Here is a 12,778-nt window from a genome sequence, read left to right on the forward strand (position 1 = left end):
AGTGAGAGGAAACAGTGCAGCAAGGGAACAAAACACTGACGTTTCAGATCTTGCAGTCTTCCAGGTTTTTTTCTTTACTTTACAAATCTGCTTCTGGAAGCAGGAGAGGTGGGTATTCTATGTTTTCTTTGCAGAGGGGAGTTCATTTTGATAGACAAATTCACTTTAAATATCACGATGTATGGAGCTACAGGATGTAAGAGAAAAAAAGGAGTGTGACTTTGCTGGAGCTCTAGGCCTCAATCAGACGGGGCGTACACATTCGTGCAACATGCATGCCCACAAATGGACTGATCCCGGGAGGGACAGGTGCTGCGCATAATTGCGTGCAGCAGCCTGTTCCCTATGGGAGGCCATGGCTGTTCTGTATGCTGTCATAAGCAAACTCGAACTTGCACATCCGTGCGGGTTCAGGTTTCCGCACTTGGGCACACACTGTCTGCGTCCAAGTGTGGAAACCCATGGATCATTTAAATCTTGAGGCCTGTGTAGCAACCTTTAAGTACTTGATTGTAACTATACATGTTATCTCTCATGTCAGCGCTTTCCTTCTAATTCTTAATTTGCAACGTGCTAGAAAGTTTCAATTTATAGTTAGAATGAGGAAACATGATAGTAACATAGAAGCTGTCATTGCTGTACTCTTCTTCCGGAAATACTAGTTGTCTGGCTGTAATGCTGACACTCTGGCTTCAATGTTTTGATCTGATGACCTGGTACACGTATTTAGCTAAAGGCCCAGCTTTGCTGATCTTCATGCTTATTGCTGGTGAGTGACTGTGACTGAAAGCGAAATTCTAGGATTTTAAAATTTAACCCTTGCAGTGGTGCTACCCCTGCACTGCAAGGGTTAACTGCTATTTCTGGTCTAGGGTTGCAAATAAAATATACTCATGTGATTCTCAGTTCCGCCTGGATGCTAGACCAGTCCCGACAGCCTCTTCTCCCCTGGCTCTGGGGTCTAAGCCCCACTGACATTATCATGGCTATGCAAGTTCCATTCACTTGCATTAGGTGTGAGGATACCGAAGGATATTCCACAGCCAGAGCAGAGAAAGAGAGAGGTGAGTGCTGATCACCGCAGGTTCGAGGATTTGGTGAGTATATCTTTGTTCCCTAGACCAAAATGACCAGTTAACCCAGTGTTGCAGTGTGGGGGTAGCTCCACTGCAAGGGTTAAGTTCTGAAAATCCTGGCGATCTGAAGTACTGAAGCCAGAGGTTCAACACTGACATCTAGTAAACTGCCATTTTCATAAAGGGAGGGTTTCCTGTACCAACCGCCATAGTGCTCTATGATAGGTTTACTTTAAATGTATGTGCATATAAGGAATGGTTAGTTCACACTCTGTATTGCATAAACATTTTGCTTGCATTAGATGTATTATCTTATGTGTTGTAGCTGGCCTCCCACTAGCATATTTATTGAACCTAATGCCAGAATCACTCTGCAGCTGGAGCCTGTGCTTTAAATCTCTCGATTTGAACTGCAGTGATACGCAAACTGATTTTAGCTAGATTGATTTTACAGTGAAATTTCAAAGAAGTGAGAATTTAATTTTACATATTGATCTCTTAATGCTAAATTTGCTTGATTAAAAAAAAAAACTAATTTTTTTCTTTATTCAGAGGTTGTGGGTTTATTTTGATGTATTTAGAGTTGTTTATTTTATTTAGTGTGCTCTGCATTTGTGCTTTTCTTTTTTTTCTGTGTGTGTTTGTTATTTGTGTACTGTTGCTTTGATATTTTTTATTATCTTTCACTGCCTTTCTTTTCTTTCTGTAAAAAAGATATAAAATAATGAAGCTAATGAGGAACTTTTTTGTCACAAGAATAGGTCGAGGATAGTTAGTTCCGTAACCCTCCTATAAACCACCAAAAACCTCCTTAGTTTTGTTTGCACCACTGATTTGTCAGAAGTCTTCTGATTTTTGCTTAATTTTCAGGGGAATTAAATCTCTCAAACCAACTCACTTTGCTCATCTCTACTCTACTCTCTACGCTGTTAGTGTGGACTCCAATCAGAAGAGCCACTGAAAGGAATGTGTACCACTGAATCAGTGCCATTTGATGGTGCCTTTGCCATTCTTCTATTCTTTAAAGTCCTGTATCTATAGAGGACTTGATCAGAATGTGCCCTTTTACTGCCTTCAGGCTCATACCATTGTTAGACTTAAATATATAGTTAAATGATGCTATTGTAACATAAATAATGGAAATACATGCAACATAAACTTAGATAAAAATACAATACAAACATATTTGTAGAAAAATTTAAAGTGACATTAAAGATGTGATAGCAATAAAGTTTAGTGGAAAAAAAAATTAAAGTCCCCCAATTTTTTTTTAAAGTTACACATAAAAAAAGAAGAATTTTTTAAAAATGTTTTAAAAGTCCCCACCCATACATACACGCATGCAAACATGCGTCGGGGGCGCATACGTGCAAAAAAGATGATTGCGCCCATTACGACGCACATGTTACATATTGCCGCGAACGTCGGAGTGAGAGCAATAATTTTAGGGCCATCAATCACTGATAACACTAAACTGATGAGCGGTAAAAGCTTTTAAAGTGTCGCCTATGGTCAATTTTGGGCATGGTAGTTTTCTGCGATGTCGCGGGTGCGCGCAATTTTAAAGCTTGGCATGTTTGGTGTCTATTTACCCGACGTGACCCCGACTTTTATATTTTACTAAAAAACTGGGTAAAATAAATGTTTCCTAACATAATGTAAAATTTTCCAAAATTTTCAGTAATTTTTCCTAATTATAGTAAAAAATAAAACCCCCCAGTGGTGATTAAATACTACCAAAATAAAGCTCTATCTGTCCCCAAAAAATGGTATACAATTCATTTCAGTACAGCGTTGCATGACGGAAAAAACGTCAATCAAAGTACCGCAGCGATATATATGTATATGTAATATATCTTGTATATTAACAGGCATCGCTGCCTGTTTTAAAAAAGCGGCATTTCCCACTCGCGCGCGCCCAGGGGCGTGGCTGAGCGGACGTCCAAAGTTTTTTTACAACGGCCGGCAAGTGGTTAAATGATTCCTCTTGATCCAATCATCTTCTTCCTTCCGCTTGTATTCAGCATCCCTCCAGTGCTAGTGCAGGTCTCTGATCCAGCGCAGACCCCTCGTGTCCCACGGTATCTGTCCGACGTGCAACTTTTAAATTTTTTTAAATGTTTTTACATATATCTACTGCTTGCAGCCCCCTCTATATTAAGTTGGCCTCTTGATCCCTGCTTTCCCAATGTCACTTCCAGTTCCTTTCCCTCCTCCCATGATCTAGTTTAAAAGCTCCTCCAGTCTTCTAACCATTTTTCCCCTAGCAGAGCTGTATATTCAGATGTAGTCAGTCCAATTCTCCATGAATCCAAACCCCTCTTTCCTACACATTACACCAGTATGGCCTAAGTTCAGCTATGGGTAGGGATGTCATGTGACATTGCCCATATTTAGCCTCAGGCCACATATGGGCAGTGATGTCACCACATTGTTCATATCTGGACTATGTCCAAATATGAGCAGTGACATCATAGGGAACTCCCAGAGGCTGTGCATTTATCCATGCAAAATTTGACCATCCTCAAATGGGAGTTTAAGAATTGAGGAGGGAGGATTATGTTCTTTCTTCCTTCTCATCTGCCAACGCTGGAATGTACCGCACGGGACATCTTTAGACATCACTGGAACCTGCAAAGGTAAATATTAAATAAAAATCAAACAATGCACTTTTTTTATTCATACAGTAAAGCACTGTAAAGAACAGATGTTGGGCAATTTTGTCTCATAAATATGTGAAAAACTGAATCTTGATTAAAAAAAAAGGGTGAACATTGGTCAAATATTTGGTGAATTTTGTGTCAAATCATTGATAAATACACCCCATTGTCACCAGTCCACATGTCCCTTGGCACCCAAAAAATTGAAATGCAATATAGCTACCTGAAGGCAACTGTGTACAGTTGAAATGTAATTTCCTGCGTTAGTGATTGGCTGCTGATTTTCCCAGATGTCTGCAATAAGATACAATTTTAGGCATCCCTTGCAAAAGGAATTTCTTTTTTAGTGACAATGGTGAGATACTCCCTAAGGATTAATTACAATTATATGTATGTAGACATGTTAGAACATAGAAAGAAAACCAGCTGATTATAATGAACCCAGACACCCCCATTGAGGAGTCCATTTGAAAAGGACATGGTGAAACAAACTGCTATTTCTTCATAACAGAAATAGGTAGAAATCTGCAATAAAGGTTGTTAAAAAAAATTTCCCAAAAAAGTGGAGTTACTCTTTAAAATAGAAATCTAAAGTTAATACCGACTAAAGCTTAATACCCACCTTCAATTTGGAGCATTGTTGTCACCCTAATACAAAATGTGTGTTATGACTACAATCCTACACCACCCCTTTCCTTATCTTCATGAGGCAGTAGATGTTCTTTATTTTTACAGAGGCCAACTGGGGAAGGTATAACACATGTATAGCCAAAATGTGTTTGTGTGTGTTTTTTGATAGAGTAGGGAAGAGTTAGAATCCCTGTCAAATGTTTATTGCTGTCCGTTTTCCTGCTGAGTAAATGTACCCTCTCTGTTTGTCCTGTTAACCATTGTCACAAAACATAAAACGGTGAGAAATAAAAAATTTTACAGTTGTCAGCCAAACAAGAGGTAAGGGTCTAATGGGTTCACATTTAAAGGTGAAAACTGTCTAAAAGAGTAAATCCCCTCACCATGGAGAGGTTTCCTCTCAGCACCTGCATCTCCAGGCCGGGAGCTGAGGGGAAATCTCACCAAATGGACACAGTAGTCCTAGTCTTTTCAGCCAGCAGCAGACTGTCAGAGAAGAAGGATGGATATTGACTTTGGGATTTCTGTTTACCACTCCTCCACAGTAAATTTCTTCAGTTGCAAGATATTTATTGGTTTCCTGGCATGAGTTGCCTCTTCATACATCCCCCGCACCCCCCACAGCATTTCAATGATATTCATATCAGGGCTTTGGCTAGTCCAGTACTGTACATAAAGCTTTACATCTATTCTTTTTGAGTCATTCCTTTGTGGATTTTCTTGTGTTCTTCACATTTTCATTAAACATGCTTTGATATGATGTAGAATTCATAGCTCACTCAATGACTACAAGCTTCCCAGGCCCTGGAACATCAAAACAACCGCAAATCATATTTTCACTACCATGCTTCACAATTGGTATGCGGTTATTATCCTGAAATGCTGTGTTTGGTTTACTTCAATCATGTCTACTGTAACTTTGGCCAAACTGCACTGGGTGAAAGTTAAAAAACTGGCGCAGACAGAATCTGGAGCAGTTGCCCATGGCAACCAGTCAGCTTCTGTCTCTCATTTTAGTAGCTTAACGAAACAAATTGGAGAGAGAAGCTGATTGGTTACTATGGGCAACTGCTCCAGTTTTGATAAATTTCTGCAAACGTCTTTGATGCATCATTGTATAACACATTATCCGGAAGACCTTGTCTTTGCCTATAAGTTCAATAACAAATTGTAGCTTTGCTATAATGTTCTTGGATAGCAAAGGCTTTTTGCTGTCACATTTCTCATGGAGGTAAACATGAGTGCAAACTCTTTCTGGTTGTAGATGGTTGTTAAAACCAACTGTTGTAAGAGTTACCTGCAGATCCTGCAACCAAATTTTGGGGTTCTTGGGAGACGTCTGATAGCATCAGTCAGTTATTGGGCTGAATTTGACGGTTCAGCCGGCCCTGGATAAAATAGCGTTTTTTAAAAATCTATGCCATTTTAAAATTATTTTGAAGACAATAAGGGTGGTATTACAACAGAATATAAACATACCCTTTAAGGAATAGTTCTGTCTTTAAACCGAAAGGAAACTCTAATCACCACATAGAGGTCTTTAAAAATATGGTGGAAAAAGACATTACAGATTTAAAGATAAATAAACTACCAGATGAACAGTTTGTAAGTGAAGGAGTAAATACGTTGGAGAAAAGAAAAAATATAGTTATAAGACCTGCGGACAAGGGTGGGGGGGTTGTCATTATGAGCAAAAGCTATTATGCAATGGAAATTACTAGGATTTCGGGAGAGGAGGGCACTTACACTAAATTAAAAGGATATGCCTTGGATGTGTATAAAAACATAACTTAAAGGTATTGTAAAGAAAGGATATTAGAGGATTTTTTAAACAAACAGGAGCGTAAGTATCTGATTCCCTCTGTGTGTAGAACCCCAGTTATATATTTTCTCCCTAAGGTGCATAAGGACCAAAGTAACCCTCCAGGACGCCCAATAATTAGTGGAATTGGTTCCCTTCTCTCAAGGGTGGGAGAATTTATTGATTTCTTTCTTTAAGCTACTAAAACCAAATCCTTCTTGAAAGATAGCAAAGATGTAATCAATACTATATCTAGTATACAGGGAAATGGAAATTATATTTTTGTCACCATAGATGTTGTATCACTGTATACAAATATCCCACACCATTTAGGAGTACAAGCAATAAGATGGGTTTTTCAGACATATAGTGGTCTTAGACAGGAACAGGTTACATTTTTAATACAATGTTTAGACTTTGCCTTGAGAAAAAAACTTCTTCTGGTATAAGAAAGAATACTATTTACAGACAAAAGGAGTGGCGATGGGCGCTAAATTTGCCCCAAGTTTGGTTAATTTATTTATGGCCCAGTGGGAGGAGGAGCAAATATGGGAAATATGGGAAAGTAGGAAATCTCTGATATATTGGAAACGCTACATAGATGATATATTGATGATCTGGAGAGATGATGACATGTCCCTGAATACATTTTTAGAGGAGATTGACATTAATAAATATGAAATAAAATTCACGAAAAATATAAATAAGGATGGTATCCAATTTCTAGACCTTTATGTATATAAAAAAGAGGGACAAATATATACCAGAACCCACTTTAAGTCTACTGACCGTAAAGGTTATATACTGTGGGGAAGTTGCCATCACCCAAAATGGGTTGGCAACATCCCCAAAGGACAGTTTGTGAGAGTACGTAGAAATTGCACCCTAGGAATAGAATATGAAGAAAATGCAAAAATCCTGGAGGGGAGATTTATTGAGAAGGGATACAGAGAAAAAGAGGTTAAGTGAACTAAAAATAAAGTAGGAAAGATGAGGAGGGATAATCTCTTAAAAGACAAAGATAAAGAACAAAATGGAGAGAGATTTGAGGTATCCTTTATAACTAACTATACAGCCCAATACAAACATTTAGAACACCATTTTTATAAACATTGAAACATCCTCAGAAGGGACAAAGTTTTGGGTCCAATTATGCCAGAGAAACCGAAAGTATTATATAGGAAGGCCCCCTCCCTCAGGGATAAACGAGTACAGTGGCGTAACAACCGGGGGTGCAGCAGGGGCGCGGGCCCCGGGCGAAAGGTGAAGGGGGGGCGCCGGCCGAAAATGGCACTTTCGGCTATGGGTTCTACCCTTGTAAATACTGTGTGGGATGCAAAGTAGCAAAAAGTGGTGGTTTAAAGAAAAAATCGTTCGTTTTGGGTTTTGAGTTCGTTTTGGGTAAAAATGGAAGACATTTTGAGATCAAGGAATTTGTCTCGTGTCATACCTCCTATGTCACCTATGTGTTGGAGTGTCCTTGTGGCCTCCAATACGCGGGTACAACCACAAGGGAATTAAGAATAAGAATTAAAGAACACATAAATAATATTCGAAATGGGTTTGACAAACACTGTGTGTCTAGACATTTTAGAGATATTCACAATAAAGACCCCGACAGGGCTCATATTTTATGGTATAGATAGAGTCTATACACACTGGAGAGGGACCAATAGAATAAGAATGGTTTCACAAAATGAAACTAAATGGATATTCCTACTTGATACGATGCAACCCAAAGGTCTAAACATTGAATTAGATTTAAACTGTTTTATTGTTAATAGTTAAGAATATTAACATGGATTTGTAGAGGTTTGTACCTCCCATGGATTTTCTCTCTCTCTCTCTATCTCTATCTCTATCTCTATCTCTCTATCTCTATCTCTATATATATATACCACACAAAAAAATATACATATATAACCATAAAAATATATATATATATATTTTTATTATTTTTATATATATATATATTTTTATGGTTATATATGTATATTTTTTGTGTGGTAAAGTTTTAAAATTAGATATGGACACACATGCTATTTATGGATTGAGGGATAGATACATCATACTCTTGGAAAGACCCAATCACTCATAAGCCATCTAGTGGTGAGGTGAGCTTCAGCAGTCGTAGTCTATATAAAAAGGGATTGATGTCAGCATGTTCACTACCTTTTGAAAAAGTCTTTACGACAAAACATGTCAAAGAGGAGCTAACACACGGACATCATCACGCTGATCACTGGGAGAGAAGCTGTATGCTAGTGGAGGAATTATACAGCTCTGTCTATTAAGCTTTGAATATAAGTTTTTAAAGATTTTATGATTTAAAGGTGTACCGCTCACTGCCAAAGGAGTCACTGGATGCCTGGTTCATTTCTAGTCTGTCTAGGGTATGTTCTTCAGCTGCCCACCCGTTAGCACTAACCGCCCTTCTTCTGGTGCCCATAAACTGATGTCCACCCCAGTAGTAAAATGCTAAGCAACGATTTATTGAACATTTTCACTGGGGAGAGAGGGTATAGGGATTCTAGGTGTCCAGGGGTAGCCAAAAAGAACTCCAGACTCACCAGACCTTGTAGGTATATCAGTGTAGATCCAATTGGGAGACAGTGGACAGCAACTGATGTAGTAGATAGGCAGGATGGATGCAAATCCTAAATCAGGAAAGACACCGGCCATGCTCCTGAAGTCCACTTAGTTCCAGGGTACTTCAAGAGCCTGCAATGGTCCCGGTTCTCTTCCTCTATCAGCATCACAGGCCTCCTCCATGTTGGAGGCCTCAGGGAAACCTTTCCCTCACACCAGCCCATGCCCACCCCCAGGCCTGGGGGGCAGGATGAACAGCACCCAGCCCTATCCCATGGCTGGTCCCGGCTAGTCTGAGCACATGGCAAATACCACCAGTATATGTACAATACCCCAGCATGCACAACTGACTGAGAGAGGAACTCAGTGATTGGCTGCTGTACTGTACATACATTACAGTGCCTTTCATTGGCTGTCCACAATATGATAGAGTCACACTCTGCCCAGGGGGGTACAGTCAATGCTAGACACCTGGAATTAACCAGATAGTTGCCACTACAAATCAAGCCAGGCTGACTACAGCCCTGGCTATCACGAAATGTCTAGTAGCCACATCACAGAAGGTGATGGGGGCTACAAAGGTTTTAAGGATTTTATACTATGCGTTATCTACATTTTTTTCCATGGGGCACTGAATGAGTTATTAGCAGAAGTGTGCGGAGGAGGTTATTATTGGCCATTTAGAAGGTGGATTGACAACTTGAACCGACCAACAGTTTTCTGAAAAACCCAGCAAACTAAAAGGAGTTATTGGCTACAACGGAGGTTGTCATCAGCTGTTTAAGGAGAGGGGCTCACTAAGGATTGTAATCTAAGTGCAGTGTGACCATTTAACAGTGGTCAAAGGAGTCAAGTGAGTGTATTGATTGCACAGAAACAGGATGTTAAACTAAGAAATACCTTTTTGGAATGGAGAACAATTGCACTTTATATATTGTTGAAATAACCTCTTAAACAGGCTTTTATTTATTTTTTGAGTTTTATAGAGACTAATTTTTGGAGTTGCACATGCAGTTTTGAGATTGTATTTAATGTAACCATTGTGGAGGTCACATATTGTGTTGGGACTATCACTAGGCACTTTATTGTATATTGTTTATGTATAACTTGTAGGTTTTTTAGTGCAGTGACTATTGTCTTGAGATTTTAGAGAGTAATTATAGTATTCACTCATTTTAACTGTTACATTATTTTACTGATTGTGAAATGATCGATTTCAGATAATTTGGTGATATTTTTAATTTCCTTGCCAGACGCATAGGCATCTACAACCTTCTTTCCAAGGGCCTTAGAGAGCTCCGATGATCCTGGCATGATGATGCCATGCATGTCAATAGCAAAGAGACCATCGGACCCTAGATATCTGAGGTTTAGATAAGACAGGTTCCACCTGCATACTTCCCAAGGAGGTTCTAATCATTGGCACCTAATCTGGAACACCTAAATCTAATTTTTATGGATTTTACATAGAACGTTTTGGGGTGTGCTTACTTTTCTTCATGTGACAAATCTGCATTTTTGGTCATTTAGATTATGAAAATTAATACAACTTGTCAAATTAGTATGTGTAATTTGTTCAAGTATAGTCCAAATGAGTATCCCACTGCACTCCTTATCGGAAATGGGTGCTGAAATTACTGCAGATGGCGCTGCCGAAATCAATGAAGAAGCAAAATGTTACCAGCACACCGGAAGAACTGGTCGAGTGAACGTCTTTTATTGATGTATATTGTCACATTGATAGGAACATTTTAGGGCCACGCAGGGTCCCCTTCATCCCATTTGTCATACTGAGCCTGATGAAGGGGATCCTGCATGGCCCCAAGATGTTGCTATCAACGTGACAATATGCATCAATAAAAGACATTCACTCGACCAGTTCTTCCAGTGTGCTGGTGACATTTTAGTTCTTCATTTGTTCAAGTATATCACCTTTACTAGTCAGCACTGTTTGAATGAAGATCTAATATTTGATGGTTTATGTCCGTTGAAGAAGTCAGCAATTTTCATGGGGTGTATTTACTTTTTCACATGACTATATAAGATATCATTTAATGTGATGACACTAAAGAAGAAATTACACTTTGCTACAATGTGAAGTAGTGAGTATACAGCTTGTACTGTATATCAATGTACATTTGCTGTCCCCTCAAAATAACTCAACACACAGCCATTAATGTCTAAACCGCTGGCAACAAAAGTGAGTACACCCTTAAGTGAAAATGTCCAAATTGGGCCCAATTAGCCATTTTCCCTCCCCGGTGTCATGTGACTCGTTAGTGTCACAAGGTATAAGGTGTCAATGGGGAGCAGGTGTGTTAAATTTGGTGTTATCGCTCTTACTCTCTCATACTGGTTACTGGAAGTTCAACATGGCACCTCATGGCAAAGAACTCCCTGAGGATCTGAAAAAAAGAATTGTTGCTCTACATAAAGATTGCCAAGACCCTGAAACTAAGCTGCAGCACGGTGGCCAAGACCATACAGCGATTTAACAGGACAGGTTCCACTCAGAACAGGCCTCGCCATGGTCGACCAAAGAAGTTGAGTGCTCAGCGTCATATTCAGAGGTTGTCTTTGGGAAATAGACGTATGAGTGCTGCCAGCATTGCTGCAGAGGTTGAAGGGGTGGGGTCAGCCTGTCAGTGCTCAGACCATACGCCGTACACTGCATCAAATTGGTCTACATGGCTGTCGTCCCAGAAGGACGCCTCTTCTAAAGATGTTGCACAAGAAAGCCCGCAAACAGTTTGCTGAAGACAAGCAGACTAAGGACATGGATTACTGGAACCATGTCCTGTGGTCTGATGAGACCAAGATAAACTTATTTGGTTCAGATGGTGTCAAGCGTGTGTGGCGGCAACCAGGTGAGGAGTACAAAGACAAGTGTGTCTTGCCTACAGTCAGGCATGGTGGTGGGAGTGTCATGGTCTGGGGCTGCATGAGTGCTGCCGGCACTGGGGAGCTACAGTTCATTGAGGGAACCATGAAAGCCAACATGTACTGTGACATACTGAAGCAGATCCCCTCCCTTCGGAGGCTGGGCCGCAGGGCAGTATTCCAACGTAACGACCCCAAACACACCTCCAAGACGACCACTGCCTTGCTAAAGAAGTTGAGGGTAAAAGTAATGGACTGGCCAAGCATGTCTCCAGACCTAAACCCTATTGAGCATCTTTGGGGCATCCTCAAACAGAAGGTGGAGAAGCGCAAGGTCCCTAACATCTACCAGCTCCGTGATGTCGTCATGGAGGAGTGGAAGAGGACTCCAGTGGCAACCTGTAAAGCTCTGGTGAACTCCCTGCCCGAGAGGGTTAAGGCAATGCTGGAAAATAATGGTGGCCACACAAAATATTGACACTTTGGGCCCAATTTGGACATTTTCACTTAGGGGTGTACTCACTTTTGTTGCCAGCGGTTTAGGCATTAATGGCTGTGTGTTGAGTTATTTTGAGGGGACAGCAAATGTACACTGATATACAAGCTGTACACTCACTACTTTACATTGTAGCAAAGTGTAATTTCTTCTGTGTCGTCACATGAAATATATATATATATATATAGTTCTTTTCAGTATATAGCAGACTATTGCCCATTACAGGTGAAACTCTGTATAATTGAATATAACTGAATAATTAGAATATCGTGCAAAAGTTCATTTATTTCACTAATGCAACTTAAAAGGTGAAACTAATATATGAGATATACTCATTACATGCAAAGCAAGATAGTTCAAGCCGTGGTTTTGTCATAATTGTGATGATTATGGCTTACAGCTCAACGTGTCCCACTCTAATCAGCTAATTAAGCCATAACACCTGCAAAGGGTTCCTGAGCCTTTAAATCAGGGGTCTCAAACCTCCAGCTGTGGTGGAACTACAAATCCCATAATGCATCGCTCTTTGGGAGTCATGTCTGTGGCTGTGCGAATCTTGCAATGCCTCATGGGATTTGTAGTTCCACCACAGCTGGAGGGCCGGAGGTTTGAGACCCCTGCTTTAAATGGCAGGAAAATGGGAGAA

The sequence above is a fragment of the Nanorana parkeri genome, unplaced genomic scaffold (assembly GCF_000935625.1).
Source record: "Nanorana parkeri isolate BGI_ZX_2015 unplaced genomic scaffold, ASM93562v1 scaffold1655, whole genome shotgun sequence".
In the NCBI taxonomy this organism is placed as follows: domain Eukaryota; kingdom Metazoa; phylum Chordata; class Amphibia; order Anura; family Dicroglossidae; genus Nanorana; species Nanorana parkeri.